A 14,499-nucleotide genomic window follows, 5' to 3' on the forward strand; every position below is an offset into this window, starting at 1 on the left:
GAAGAAACCCTTCTTTTTCTATTCTATTAGGTTCATCAGACCTATCAAACTATTCCATTGGGATGTTAATCGCTGTCATACGCAGTACTGAATATCAGAGAGATTCCCCCTATCACCACCTATTCTATTGTTATTCTACAATCTGTTTTTAGTGTTCTGCAAAAGATATCATTGGAATGATCTGTTTTAGAAATTTCCCTCAGGATTCTCTAAGTAGCATGTATTCATAGAGGAAAAAAATATTTTTCATTTCTATATACCGATTGATGTACATCTGTAATCTGCTGTAACCAGAATGAGCAGAAAGTTTTTGAAGTCTCTGTGTCCATTCTATTTCCTGTAGCAACATTAGCAGTGTCAAATTCTCTGTGTGAGTTCTGATCCTGATTCATCTCATCTACAAGGGTGGAATAGGGCAAAGGAACTTGTTACAACCTTGCAGACCCCGAGATCTTTAGTTGTGAAACTGCTCTGTATTTAGCCAATTGACCACCTGCCAGAGAAGAATAGCCAGAGCTTTCAGAATCAAGGCACATCTATCAGTTTAGTGTGCCCTGCAGTGGAAAAAATGCTCTACTAGAAGTCCTACAGAACACCAGAAAAAAAAAAAAAAAAAAAAAAAAAAACCAGAAAAGAGAATGTGTCTTTTATTTTCAATTGACTAAACTAATCTGTATAACTAGATGTAGTATATAATTATATAAAGATATACATTTACTTCTCACATACATGCAAGCCAAAAAAATATGTATAGAAATATTTGCATGTGCTCTGAAAGCTTGGTAGAGAAAAAAAAAAAAAAAGAAAAAAAAAAGTCTTATCAGGACAAACTGTTAATTAGCAGTGCAAGTCCTCTTTAAAATGATCCCATTTTCCTCTCTTCTATTTACCACCAATATATTACACTATTCTGAAAGATCTTAAGCCACCAAGAGTGTGTTAAGATGAATTCTGAAAAATGTATTTTGAGGTTTTAAACAGAACACTGTTGTGAACATTCATTTGCATGAGGCCTTTGCACTGTGTGAGTCCTGAGTTCCCAGGGAGTCAATCCTCAGGGACTGCTCTTCTGTATTTCTTCCACAGGAAATCTCTCTGGCTGTCCTAAACACTGGTGTTTGGCAATGTATGAAACAACCTTTCTAATCATATGAAACTCGCTTTCAGAAATATTTTCTAAACAGCTACTTTCTTATTGTTGTACAGCATCCCTCCCTCCATCATGTATTTTTTTCCTGTAAATTTGCTTCTGAAATCCAGTAAACAATGTCAAGTTTACCACTAACTGCCAAGCTCCTACATAAGCAACAAGTCATAGATGTGAAGTAATTAAGTTCTTGCTATGTACCAGAAAGCAGAATTCTGCAGTTAACTGATAAAAAATAGAAAAAAAAAAGTAAAAAAAAAAAAAAAAGTGTAACATTACAAGTCAAATAAATACTATTATTTCTGTAAGTAAAAGGGAAAGAAATCTACAAATTCACCCATAACATGTTAGGTTATATAAAAACCACACACACACAAAAAAAAGAAACATTTTAATTTTCCATGTTGTAGAAATGTCCTGATGATGTAAACTGTATTAGTCTAATAGATATGTGAACAGTATTTAGAAACAAAAAATCTTTTGTGATTTTTTTTCTTTTCTTTTTTCTACTATTATCATGAATACCCTAAAACATAGTCCCTACATAGTTACAGAAAGTGAGGAACAAACAGGACTTTAAATGGAATGCTAATTTCCACAAGAAAATGACATTTGTAATTTAAATACAAGCTTTTCACATGAGGCTTATTAGCTGTGTTTTAATCTGCATTAGTCTGGTTAAAATATCCAATTTCCCTTTTTCTCCTGTGAGCCTACCAGTCCTTCTTTAGCCATTAGCAACAGTAATAGCAATTAGCGACACCACTTCCATCACACAGTCATTTCAAGCTAAGCTGTGTAAGCTTCATGTTTAATGAATCCAAACATAACTATGAAGGCATGAAATAGAAAATATAATAATCACAGAGGAATGTCAGCCTCCACATAATTGTCCATGGTAAATTTTACATGTCCAGTTCCTGGGCTGTTTCAGCTGTATTTGGCTTATAACTGTAAACTAATGTTAAGCTAGTTAAACTAGTGTTAAAGCTAGTATTCTGTTTTGTTTTATGTGCTCTTTTTTAATCCTGGAAGAAGCTGGGAATGTACCAGTGGCCTTTGTTCTGACCTATCAGCATCCTCTGCTCCTGGTGATAGCACTCAAAGAGGTCACCTTCACTCGTGCTTGCAGCATGAAGTCCCTGCTAATACCTGTGTGTGTGTGTATTGGGCATAGGTAGCAAAGCATTGCTAGCAGAGTGCTGGGGTGGCCTCTCTGAGGAAGGAGGCTGGTGTTGCCCCAGACCAGACACAGCCCATTCCAGTTAGCTCCAACAGACCCACTGCAGGACACAGCTGAGCTTGTCAGCCAAACTGGTGGCACCTCTTTGAAAACATGTTTAAGAAAGGGCAGAAAACACTAGCAGAGGAAGAACAGGTAAAGGATGAGGCAGTGCTCCTTGATGGAGCGGATGTTCCTAGAGGTACTGTAGTCCATGGAGGATCTGTGACAGAGCAGATGAAAAGAAAAGGAAGAACCAGCAGAGATGAACCGCTAAGGTATGACTACAACAACCTCTTCACTGCTTGTTGACTCACTGAAGGGACTGAGTGCAACTTGCAGCCTTTAAGCTGGGTGAAATTGACCTCTCTGTTCTTATTTCAATCCATAAACCTTGCTTGCTCATTCTTCATATTTTCTTCCTCAGAAATGCTGAGGTTTAGGGGTAAGCAGCTGGGTGGGAAGTTGGCAGCCAGCTGTGGCCAAGCCACTGCAACATGTAGTTGCTTATGCCATAGTGAATGCTACTTTTATACAAGTGCTGCATCTGATTCATAAAACATTCTGAGTTAAACTTAAGGTAATTCCCACGTCACATTCTGTAACCCCAGGAACAATTGCTTATGTGCTCTGTAATTACCTTTATAAAAAATATTGCTTGCTTCTTTGCTTGCAATTTTAAGGCAACAAAAAGTAGTCTTAAAAATGCTCATTAGAATATCACACATGTCCAAAAAAAAAAAGAGAGAGAGAGAAGATGAAATCTCTCTTTGTAATTTCTGTCAGCAGGTGAAGACAGATGTGAACTCAAAATATAACTGCATTACATTCACCCTCTGTTCCTTAATCTTTTCTCTTTCCCCATGGAGAAACAGCACTTGATTGCTTTGATCCCCTTTTCTGAGCAACAGAAAGAAAGAAAAAAAAAAAAAAAAGCCAGAAGATAAAATGCCAATTTTAAGAAAAAGATCTTAGTTCCTTTCCTTTTCTACACATATCATGAATTCTAGGTAGGGAAGATAGCTCATTTCCCTGAAAAACAGCAGTAATTTGGGGATATTTTTTGGTTGTGGCCCAAGAACTAACTAAATAAATAAATAAATAAATAAGGCTCCTGAGCAGCCTTCTGAAGTCCCAGAGCATGGAATCAATCAAGAAATAGTCACAAGTATTTTAGTAGCCATCTCACTCTCCAAGAAAACACTGAAGGAAATATTTGTGGAAAACTGAAGGCGAAGAATGCGCTTTTTGCAAATATGAACAGATACAGCTAAGTTATTCTCTTGTTTTTCTTTCCTCCCTTTATTTTTCCTTTCTAAGTCTGCTGCATGCAAAGAGTTATAGAAAAAGAAAACATTCTTTTTTCCAAATATTAACATATCAACAAGTAGGGAAGTAATATCTAGATCATACCGGTATTGAGAGGCAATATATAACAAGATAGGAAATAGCTTAAAACTCTTTAATCACAGGTAAAATGACAAATAGAAAAAACTCATGATACATGCTGACAAATGGGGAAAAAAAAAAAAAAAATCACAAGCTTACAGAGAGAGAAAAAGAGAGGGAGAGAGGAAAAGAGAGCAAGTATGTGATGTGTAGAACCGTATAAATTCTGTATTTATCTGTCATCATCCAACTTAAATAAAATGTTAACCTTTAAGCAGACATGCATGTACAATGTTTAGTAAACTCTAAGGATAAAATATATTATGATGACTGGTGGAATGAAAACATGAAAATTACAGGATTTAAAAAAAAACAATCAAGTCATCAGATATAATTCTGAAAGCATAAGAACACAAATCCTAAAGTTGTAATAGGGTGGATGAATCTAGTGATAATAAACATCATAAGATCTGAAATACATGTGTGGAAAAATGAAAACGGTATGAAAATGTCATGCTGTCAAATAAGGGAAATTAATTTAAAAGAGAAGATAACAGTGGTGATAAATTAAGAATCCTGCAAGACAGTATATAAGACAAGTGCTACTATATGTTGCTTGTTTGACTGTCCTTTGAGTAGTTCATGCAGTAACGTGGATGCTAGTTGCTTGTTTGGTTTGTGACTCGTGTCTTTCACCTCTCTGCAATCAGAAGTGTGTTCTGGTGCTGTGAGTAGCAACAGAAATTTTTTACTGTTGCTGTGACTTGAGCCCTCAATTTCTCATTAACTTCATGGTGAAAATTCTTCAGGAGACTAAATCTCACTAAATCACAATGTATGTAAAGGTAAGAACCTGTTTCATTAGTGTGATGAACATAAACAATAGACAGGAACTAAAGTATTCATAATAAGTGGTTGGAATATTGTCTTCAGGCTGCCAACAAAACAAACTTTTATGTTGTATTTATCCATCACATATGTGGTATGTCAAGAGTTATAACTGGTTGCTAAAGAAGCTTCTTGAGCAAAATCTGTTAGGTATAACATTACTACAAGATGACATGGAAGCATATGTGTAAATGTATGTAATAGAATAAATAAATAAATACATTCACAGAAAAAAATCTGACCTCATATTCTAGATAGATTCCTAACTAAACATTTCACTCAGTCAGGCTTAATGAAAAGCACAGGTTCACAGCACTTGTAAATAACAGAATCTGTTATTTACAGAATAAGCTGTGTCTAAACAGAGTCTATGTAAACCCTGGTTATATCATTTAGCAAACTGAAGTGATTTTAGTTTTTTACTTACTTTCTCAAGGCTACGATCAAAGTGTGGTAGTGTGCAATAGTTCATCTACCACAACGCTATTTACACCAACCAGCACTTGGTGCTGTCCTGAGCAAATGAACACAGAATGCCAGAAGCAGCTGCAGTGTTGGGGAAATGTAAAGTAAAACTCTTTTCCTACTGAAATCTTGCAGAAACCATGAAACAAGCTGGATTCTGAACCACTGCTTTTCCAAGATCAAAGATGCTGTCCAGAACAATGAGAAGACTTTCTTCATAGCAGCTGCAGGAACTCAGCAGAAAAGCCTGCCCACTCTGTCCTCTAAGAATCAAAATTCTTTCCTCATGCTGGGATTGCCTGCACTCATCAATCAATGGATTGGTAGAGTCCATGTGCGGTATAGTTACATGACACAATGCTCTCCTTTGTGAGGTGGAACCATACCCATCCTGCTATTTTTTCCACCATACTTTGCACATTGTTTAGGAGAGACCTAAAAATTAGGGAAGGACTGTAGAATGAACAAAAAGCTGTGTAATTATTAAACAGTTCTGACTGACCCATAGGGAACAGGCTTGCTTGTTTAAACCAGCTGTAAGTCAGTCAAAGTCAGCGAACACCTGCATGTAGAAATTCAATAGAATCAGAAGCTGACTTTTCTGGTCTAGGACTTTGCTACAACTCTTTACCCCTGCCCTCAACATAATGTTTATAATCAACTTGCCATCAGTTAGATTTCATGCACTTTTCTTTTTGCACAAGTGCTTTTCTTTCATTTCCTGAAAGTACTAGATGCAAAGATTTGTCCTTTCTAGTACATCCCATTACCTCTAGTACCAGTCTCTAAATTTCCAAAGAGCTGCAGAAGCCAGCACCAAGCATTAACTGTCAGAGCAGTTGATCCAGTCCCAGTGTGAGTCAAACTACTGATCTAATGAGTCCATGTCAGATTTATAATAAAAACAAACTTTGAGATTTTCAGGATACTTATCTTCTTTAAAAAATATGATCCACCTTTTTCTCAGTTCCCTCCCTCTAATACATGTAGTGATAGAAAGGATATTCAAATACCAAAGATAGCTAAAAAGCAGGGATCAGACTGGAAGTGTCTGTAGTTTATATTTTAATGGATGCCCACTACAAAAAGAAAGCAAATCACCTCTTCTATTCACTGGCAGTTTGATAAGTAGTCTCACTACAAAATTCAAGGGTTGACCAACCCCCAGGACTCCAGCTAGTCTTCATTTCTGCTGTCCTGTTCTATAGTCCTATTACTCAGGGATGTCATTGGTAGGACAAAGTAATGCAATTTGAACTGTCATTTCCCATGTTTTTGTAAACAATAATTATTTTCCAGCACTACTGGCGTTGTCTTTACTTTTTTTCCTTTATATTTTCCTTTTTTTTAGAAAATCTGAACTTTGTATTCAGTGTCTTCACTAGTTGTGTTCTCACATAATACTATATTAAGTGTATCAGAGAAATCAATGGGAACGTCTGATATGAGTTAAGGGGCTTTCTACAAGATTTTGCATTAACTCCTGCAGTCAAAATAGTAACTCCTTTGAAAGCAACAGGAAACAACTCCACAGTCAGTTCCACAAATGAGTAATAGGTTCAAATCCATCCTCAGAAGCACTTTCTGAATCACATTAAAATTAGAAGAATGACTCAAGTTTGCATACAGAATATGACCCTGCTGTCTTTTAAAGTATACAATAGGGAAAGAGAGACAACAAGAATGGAAAAGGCATTCATTTAACAAGCTGATTATTTCATACAAATCTTCCTTGGGGAAAATATGCAAGACACTGCCAAACCTACATTACCTAAACTTTACAAGGATTCCATGTTGTATACGCTATTTTTCTTCCCTTTTTTTCTTTTTTTTTTTTTTTAATTCTGTAGTACAGACCTTCAAAAAATGCATAAATATTGCAAAAGAAGCAGTCCCCATCAATCCTTCTAAAGTCACATATCCTTATCTCTCCCATACACTTTTTATATAATGTCCATAGTGATAAATGAGAAAAAGGACATGAGTTCCCTTAGAGGGATCTGGAGAAATGAGAACAGGTATGAGAACAAAATATTTCAATATTTGTCACATGTTCATTTATTCTGTCTTTGAAGTTCTCATTCTTCCAAAGAAACGAGGACATATATAACGTATATATATAATATATATGACACATAAAATTAGCATCTGACATAAAGTTCTCATTTACGAAAGCAATAAACATTAGCAAAGTAGAGGTGGCTTAGCCTGACAATTCAGTCACAAATAATAATGAGTTCTAATTACAGAAACATTTTGAATTGCTACAACTACTGAGCAGGTGGCCATGGATATTACACAGTGATTGCCAGTTTGAAAATATTTAAGATGTTTTCCAACCAAAATCTTCCTCAACTCTCTCTTCAGTTCCTAGTTGAAAGGCAAATCATGTTAAAAAAAAAAAAAAAAAAAAAAAGAGCTATTTTAATTTTTGGCACATAGAGCATATAAACAATAACAGCTTTTTGCCCAAATTGGAGAATTACATTGATGCTGGATTGTGTTATCAGATCTAAACATTTGTTCTGTTCAGAAAGCTTAGCAAAGAATAAATTTAATACCTGTGGCTAGATCCTGCCTTTGCCAATGTCAAGGTAAGAAACTCCCAGTAATAAACACATCTGTTCACACACACACAGGCACATGTGAGCAAGAGGCAGACTTTTGCCTTGCCAAGTCTGCTTTCTATTGTTCTGACACAACAGAGCAGACTGACACCAAACTAACAAACAGGCATCAATAGAAAAATAGGCAAATTTCCTGGGAAAATAGGTCTGGAATAATGATCAGCAGAGGGGTCTGGCTGAGGAAAAGAGGACTGTCAGGTCCCTTGTGACTGTTCTCTTACAAAATATCCAAGAATTTCCCAAGTGTGTTGGTTTATAGGCTGTTCCCAAGACCCCACACCATACCCTCACTGCTAAATGAATTATGATTTCCAGCTATTCTTGTGGCTGACAACGTCAGGACACTTCCAAGATAGATTTCAGGGCCTTATGCAAGAAAAAAACTATCTGTGTTATTTTCTCTTCCGATCCAAAAGAGCAACTGAAGTATCTTGAAGGTGCAGAAGAATCTGGCCCAGCAAATAACATGCACTGTGGTTGCCACCCTAGCCACAATGCACAAAAAAATGAGACTGAGTGTGGAAACCCTGGAGCTCCTTCCACTGAAACATCATTTTGACAAAGACCGCTTTTCTGCTCCAGCCACAGTCTAGACTATGCATCACTGAGGATGGAGCTTTGAGAACCAGCTCTTTGAAGGATGGCTGGTGTGTGTCAGTATTTGAAATGCTAACAAATGCCAAGTGCAATTAGGTAGTCTCTCAACACCAGGAAAACAAAGGAAAGTTACAATCTTTTCAGCCATCCCCACCCTAGATCTGTTCCTGGAGAAAGTGTGTATCAGTTACTAGGGAGTATCAAAGCATGAACATTTTAGTTGACGTTTGTCATAAATCAAAAAATCTTCTTTTTTCCATAAATTGAAGTCTACTATTATTTTTAATTCTAAGTATGAAACTACTTACTTTCTAAGGTTGAGAATTTGATTCATGGCAATGTTAAGCATGGTAACTTTTACTACCCTTTTATGCAAGTTACTGAAAACTTTTTTCCCAAGGTATATACTAGCAGACTGGCATCTCTAGCCCAGAGTAAACCACAGTTTCTCTTACATTTCACAGAGTAAATAGGAAAACACTGTGAGAATGGCAGACAAGACATCTGGGCTGACCATAAATGAAGGCTGTGTTAGAGGAGGCTCAAAACAGATCAATAGAAAACCACGGCAAGAAAAACTGTAAAGTCACTCACGTGGGATAAGTGACGGAAATTATGTTACAAGGAGAAGGCAGACTCATGTTTATCCTTTAGTTATAACTGTGGCATCGCTGGATATGAAAGGTTCATTTACACGCTCAGTGTGCTAAAGAGATTGACTCCCTGAGTAGTCCAAGAACTTCTTAGTCCTACATAGCTGAAACACTCAACTGCTTTGAGAGAATGGAATGGGCTGAGACAAGGTAACAGACTCAGTTTAACACCAACTTCACAAAAAAAGTGTTTTAATAACTCTTGCAAGAAGTCTTTGGGGGGGGGGGGGGGAGAGTATTTTAGAGAGCCTGAGGATTATTCCTCCCACGAAACTCCTGCTGGGCCAAGAACACTTTTGTATTTAAAACAATCTGGGCAGAGAATCTGGTATTTCCAGGTGGCTCCAGTTGCAGAACTCACATAGGTATAGGCTGACATAGGCTTGTATATGGTCAGTATGAATGGTTCCTGTAAATGCATTAATTAGGAGATAGTTTTGTACATGGGATTTGGAGATCATTCATTTCCATGATTCTGTGGTAATCTCTAATGATGGATGATGCATGTGCTGGAGTGGGCATGTAGGATCACGGTCTAGACAGATTATAAGAACTGAGCTGAACAGCATTTGGATAGTCTCATCTACCACTCTCACAACAGAAATTCCGATTGCCACCCAGACAGCTATGGACATTCTGCTCAAGAGATGTGATTTCCCATGCAAGCTGTACTTTCTGCCAAGATCCCTATGTATATATATGTATAATAAATGTTTTACTTCTGGGTGTTTGTACACTAGTTTTGGTGTGACCTAGACAGGATATGGCAGATGAAAACATAACCAATCAGATAAATGGGATAATGAGATAGAAATAGGGTCTATTCCATTCTATCTCTGTTCCCTGTGTTCTAGGGAACAGAGCAGACAGAAACTGATTCAGATATTCTAACAAGCAAGAAGAAAATTGCTGAAACAATCAATAAATACAAAAGTATCATCTCTTTCACAGATTTTTTCACTCACTTTATTTGTTCAGAGCATATATGGATCTATTGAGAGAGAAATTCATCCCTTTAAAGAAGACATTTAAAGGTCTTAAAGTCTTAAAACATTAAGCTTTGAGAATGACTTCCATCCACAATCCATCCAAACCTCTGTAAGGACACCATTCCAATAGAAGTTCTAATTTTTGTTTAGTGAGATCACTGTTAATATTTTATGTGAATTGCAATTGTCTTACAGAGTAACTCAGGTGAAAACAATGCACATGATGCATTAAGACCCTTTTTTGGAGATGGAAAGAAAAGAATTAGGGGTATGGTCAGTTGCTGAGAATGTTGCCAAAAAAAAAAAAAAAAAAAAAAAAAAAAGTGAGGATCAAGTAATTTCTGCCCTTTTGTCTTTAAATTATTCTCTACCATTTTTGATGGATTGTATCTTTCTTGTCTTAACTTGACTTGCCGAGGCGATCGGTGGAGCTGGGGATCGGACAGGCAGGGCTCATTTTTCCGGCATTGAGCCCACTTGAGGGAGCCTCCAGGACCCGGAAGCCCTCGTGAGGGAGGTGAATGAGGCATAGGCGGAGCCAGCAGCGCCCCCTCCCCGGCCATTCAAAAGCTGCCCCTAGGGAGCGCGAGCGACCAGGAGCACGGCAACCAGGGCAGGCAAACAGGGCATGGTGCATCAGTAGGGAGTGGCACGGCAGTTTGCGAGGCAGTTCGTGCAGGCAGGGTGAACAGGAAGGGCAGAGCATTCCCCCACCCCCCATATGAACACCTCCTCTAACGGCGGTTAACCGCTACCTCAGCTGCAATGGTCTCCACCAGGCACAGTGCTCTCTCTAGGAAGTCTATACACAGCCAGACTGACTGCCCGCTCAAAACTGCGGCAGTTCAGGTCTCCGGGTGCAGGGAGTGCCTGAGCCTGTTGCTACCACCTGCAGGGGGCTGAGAGACTGTGTGCGTGAGGTACGAGCAGGTGGACAACTTGGTCTGCCTCGTGGCAGAACTCAAGGAGGAGGTCGAGAGGTTGAGGGATATCAGGGAGTGTGAGCGGGAGATAGACTTGTGGAGCAACTCCCTGTGTGGTCTGAAGGACAGGTACCGGGGTGAGACACCCCAAATGGGGGGTGTCTGGCAGAGGGAGAGGACCTAGTAGTTGAAGAGGAATGGAAACAGGTCCCTGCTCGATATCGCAGGTGATGTCCCCCCTACCAGCCCCACTTTCCCAGGTGCCCTTATGCAACAGGTTTGAAGCTCTGGAGCTTGAAAGACTGGTAGCTGAGGAAGAGGTAGAAAGTCTACCCAGGAGGATGCCTAGGGCGAGGAAGTCAACTCGACGCCTTAGGACTGCCTCCACCAGGACAGAAAGAAGGGTGATTGTGGTAGGCAACTATCTTCTCAGGGGAACAGAGGGACCTATTTGTCGGCCTGACCTTACCAGTAGAGAGGTCTGCTGCCTTCCTGGGGCCAGGGTCAGGGACATTGCCAGAAAGCTTCCCAACCTGGTTCACACCTCTGACTATTATCCTCTTTTAATAGTCCAGGCTGGCAGTGATGACATTGAAGAGAGAATCTTGAAGACTATCAAACGGGACCTTAGGGGACTGGGATGGTTAGTGGATGGAGCGGGAGTACAGGTGGTGTTTTCATCTATCCCTACGGTGTCAGGGAGGGATATAGAGAGGACACGGAAAGCCCACCTGATAAACACATGGCTCAGAGGCTGGTGCCAACACAGAAATTTTGTTTGTTTGTTTGTTTGTTTTGACAATGGGGCGCTTTACTTGGCACCTGGCCTGATGGCCACAGACGGGTCCCTATCTCTAAGTGGAAAATGGATCCTAGGCCAGGAGCTGGCGGGGCTCATTGAGAGGGCTTTAAACTAGGTAAGAAGGGGGACGGGGCTGAAAGAAGGCTTGTTAGAGCTGTGCCAGGGGTAACAATGGCAAGGCTGGGAGAGAAAGCAATGGCCCAACTGAAGTGCATCTACACTAATGCACACAACATGGGTAACAAACAGGAGGAGCTGGAAGCCATCATGTGGCAGCCAGGCTATGACTTGGTTGCCATCACAGAAATGTGGTGGGACCACTCTCATGACTGGAGTGCTGCAATGTCTGGCTATATGCTCTTCAGAAGGGACAGGCAGCACAGAAGGGGTAGTGGTGTGGCTCTCTATATCAGAGAGAGTTTTGATGTCATGGAACTTGAGTCTGGGAATTATAAGGTTGAGTCCCTATGGGTTAGAATTAGTGAGAAGGCCAACAAGGGAAGCAGCCTGGTGGGGGTTTGTTATAGACCGCCGAACCAGGATGAAGAGACTGATGAGGAGTTCTACAGGCAGCTGACAAAAGTTGCAAAATCATCAGTGCTTGTTCTTGTGGGAGACTTCAACTTCCCAGATATATCCTGGAAGCACAACACAGCCCAGAGAAAGCAGTCTATGAGGTTTCTGTAGAGTGTGGAAGATAGTTTCCTGACACAGCTGGTTAGTGAGCCTACCAGGGGAGGTGCCCCACTAGACCTTCTCTTCACAAACAGAGAAGGACTGGTGGGAGATGTGGTGGTTGGAAACTGTCTTTGGCAGAGTGACCATGAAATGGTAGAGTTCTCCATTCTTGGAGAAGCCAGGAAGGGGACCAGTAAAACCGCTGTATTGGACTTCCAGAGGGCCGACTTTGAACTGTTCAGGACACTGGTTGGTAGAGTCCCTTGGGAGGCGGTTCTGAAGGGCAGAGGAGTCCAGGAAGGCTGGGCACTCTTCAAGAAGGAAATCTTCATGGCGTAGGACTGGTCTGTCCCCAAGTGCCCAAAGATGAGCCAGCAGGGAAGAAGACCAGCCTGGCTGAACAGAGAATTGTGGCTTGAGCTTAGGAGAAAAAAGAGGGTTTACAATCTTTGGAAAAGAGGTCGGGCCACTCAGGAGGACTATAAGGATGTTGCGACACAGTGCAGGGACAAAATTAGAAAGGCCAAAGCTCATCTGGAGCTCAGTCTGGCTACTGCCATTAAAGACAACAAAAAATGTTTTTACAAATACATCAATGCTAAATGGAGAACTAAGGAGAATCTCCATCCTTTACTGGATGCGGGGGGGAACTTAGTTACAAAAAATGAGGAAAAGGCGGAGGTGCTTAATGCCTTCTTTGCCTCAGTCTTTAGTGGCAAAATCAGTTGCTCTCTGGATACCCAGTACCCTGAACTGGTGGAAGGGGATGGGGAGCAGAATGTGGCCTTCACTATCCATGAGGAAATGGTTGGTGACCTGCTACGGCACTTGGATGTACGCAAGTTGATGGGGCCAGATGGGATCCACCCAAGGATACTGAGAGAACTGGCGGAGGAGCTGGCCAAGCCGCTTACCATCATTTATCAACAGTCCTGGCTATCAGGGGAGGTCCCAGTCAACTGGCAGCTAGCAAATGTGATGCCCATCTACAAGAAGGACCAGAGGGTAGACCCGGGAAACTATAGGCCTGTCAGTTTGACCTCAGTGCCAGGGAAACTCATGGAGCAGATTATCTTGAGTGTCATCATGCAGCACTTGCAGGGCAACCAGGTGATCAGGCCCAGTCAGCATGGATTTATGAAAGGCAGGTCCTGCTTGATGAACCTGACCTCATTCTATGACAATGTGACACATTTGGTGGATGGGAGAAAGCTGTGGATGTGGTCTACCTTGCCTTCAGCAAGGCTTTTGACACCATTTCCCACAGCATTCTCCTCAAGAAACTGTCTGCTCCTGGCTTGGACTGGCGTACGCATCATTGGGTTAAAAACTGGCTGGATAGCTGCGCCCAAAGAGTCGTGGTGAATGGAGTCAAATCCAGTTGGAGGCCGGTCATCAGTGGCTTTCCCCAGGGCTCAGTACTGGGACCGGTCCTCTTTAATATCTTTATTGATGATCTGGATGAGGGGATCGAGTGTACCCTCAGTAAGTTTGCAGATGACACCAAGTTAGGTGTGTGTGTTGATCTGCTTGAGGGTAGGAAGGCTCTGCAGGAGGATCTATTGTTTGACCAATTGAGGATCTAATTGGTCTATTCTCCCATGTGCCTGGTGACAGGACAAGGGGGAACGGGCTAAAGTTGCGCCAGGGGAGTTTTAGGTTGGATGTCAGGAAGAACTTCTTTACTGAAAGGGTTGTTAGGCATTGGAACGGGCTGCCCAGGGAAGTGGTGGAGTCACCATCCCTGGAGGTCTTTAAAAGACGTATAGATGTTGAACTTAGCGATATGGTTTAGTGGAGGACTTGTTAGTGTTAGGTCAGAGGTTGGACTCAATGATCTTGAGGTCTCTTCCAACCTAGACAATTCTGTGATTCTGTGATTCTGTAACTACCAGTAAATACAGGTTCTTGTGGTGATTTGCAAAGGATCTAACTCCTGATTGGTTCATCTACTTTCTTTCAGAGATGAGCTTTCAAATCCTGTGAGAAAGCCATCACTTTCTACTATTGGTAAGGGACAAAATCCTCATTGATTTATTTTCTAAGTTGACTAGAAATTTGTAATTATGTTGTGCACATCATAAACTGGTTAATCTGTTCTTAAGCTTGTCATATAAAT

At 40.6% G+C, this 14,499-nt stretch overlaps 1 long non-coding RNA gene across 1 annotated transcript; it reads left to right on the top strand.

Annotated features, from left to right (window-relative positions):
• The first annotated feature begins 2,505 nt into the window (after positions 1–2,505).
• LOC311432585 lies at positions 2,506–6,415 on the top strand. Its single transcript, XR_014690152.1, has 2 exons — positions 2,506–2,647; positions 5,247–6,415. It is a non-coding gene; the product is annotated as an uncharacterized lncRNA (long non-coding RNA).
• The last annotated feature ends 8,084 nt before the right edge of the window (positions 6,416–14,499 follow it).

The sequence above is a fragment of the Aythya ferina genome (assembly GCF_964211825.1).
Source record: "Aythya ferina genome assembly, chromosome: 2".
Classification (NCBI taxonomy): Eukaryota; Metazoa; Chordata; class Aves; order Anseriformes; family Anatidae; genus Aythya; species Aythya ferina.